Below are 1458 nucleotides of genomic sequence, written 5' to 3'. Positions count from 1 at the left end.
TTCTTTTTACTTGTATTTTACCTCTCTGTGGATACGACAGTACCTGATTACTACTGTGATCGCTTAGGAGTTAATTAGGCAATATCAATTTTTAACGTCGTTGCCAGGGAGATAATTTTACAATTAAAGGTTTGCATAGTGAATTATTTATTTATTTTTAAATATAATTTTTTAAGTTCTCTTTTAATTTTTTTCTCGCTAATTTTATTTTTTTATTTATTCATTTTTGTTATTACTTTATTTATTTATTTATTTTCTCTTATTTTTTGGTTTAGAATTTTATTTTCTAGATTTAGGTTTATTTTTTAAAAAAAAAATCATAAAACTTTGAATCATAAAATTTAAAAGCATAAAATTTTAAAAAACAAAGTATTGAGAACATTTGTGTAATATTGGAAACCAATAAAAACCAAACTTGTTCTGTCTTAGAAAAATTGGTTGTTAAATAAGGTCTGTGTTAGCGTTACCCTCCAACCTTTTCTAAGAACCTCGGGGAGTTCTAGAAAAACTCTTGGGCCTAAAGTGGTACCTTGGCAACCTTCCCAATTGGCCAAGGAACATTTTTTGTGTATACTTATTACATTATTACTCACTTGCGCTTATAATAATTACAAAAAAAAAAAAATAATGCCACGAAATAGAGACGCATTAGGGAGATTCGTGAGATAACAAGTAAAAGCTTTAGAAAACTCTCCTAACTCGTCGTCTTCTTCCTTTCGTTCACATTCACCCAATTCACCAAGACTTCATGAACCACCCACGATAGCTCATCAAGATGAATTCCAACCAAGAACGCTACAAGATTATTTACATCCTACGCGTACAGCCACACTTTCATGCATAATGTATCCCAACAATATGCCAAATTTTGATTTCAAACCCGGCATGATTAACCTCTTACCAACCTTCCATGGGTTGGAAAATGAGAGTTCGTACGTGTATATATGGGAATTCAAAGAGGTGGTGGCTACATTCAACAATAGAGCTGATGTCACCAACATTGTGAGTTGAAGTTCTTTCCTTTCTCTCTCAAAGACAAAGCAAAAAACTGGTTGTATGCCTTAAGGCCTAGATCTATTGAAACATGGGACGAAATGAAAAAAGCATTCTTCGCCAAATATTTTCCACCCCATAAGACTAACAGCCTTAAGAGGAAAATCTCTACCTTCATCCAGAGTGACCATGAAACTTTCCATCAGGTCTGGGAGAGGTTTAGAGATTTGATAAATCAATGCCCACATCATGGATACAAAAGCTAGTGTCTAGTAAGCTATTTCTATGACGGTCTCATAACCGGACAAATAATTTCGTACAAATGATGTGCAATGGAAAGTTTCTTCAAAAAAAGATCCCGATGAAGCTTTCAAGTACCTCGACGATCTTGCTGAAAATTCCTACACATGGAATGGACCGAGTCCTATGGACAAGCCATGATCAACCAGAATCAACCAATTGAGG

The 1458-nt window shown here is 34.0% G+C and overlaps 1 non-coding gene across 1 annotated transcript; it reads right to left on the bottom strand.

Moving 5' to 3' along the window:
• Positions 1–1142: 1142 nt before the first annotated feature.
• Positions 1143–1249, bottom strand: LOC133813580 (small nucleolar RNA R71). The gene has a single exon (XR_009884590.1). It is a non-coding gene; the product is annotated as a small nucleolar RNA R71 (small nucleolar RNA).
• Positions 1250–1458: the final 209 nt, after the last annotated feature.

Source organism: Humulus lupulus, chromosome 1 (genome assembly GCF_963169125.1).
Source record: "Humulus lupulus chromosome 1, drHumLupu1.1, whole genome shotgun sequence".
Classification (NCBI taxonomy): Eukaryota; Viridiplantae; Streptophyta; class Magnoliopsida; order Rosales; family Cannabaceae; genus Humulus; species Humulus lupulus.
Note: the sequence above shows the minus strand (reverse complement) of the source record. Positions and strands in the feature narration are given on the sequence as shown.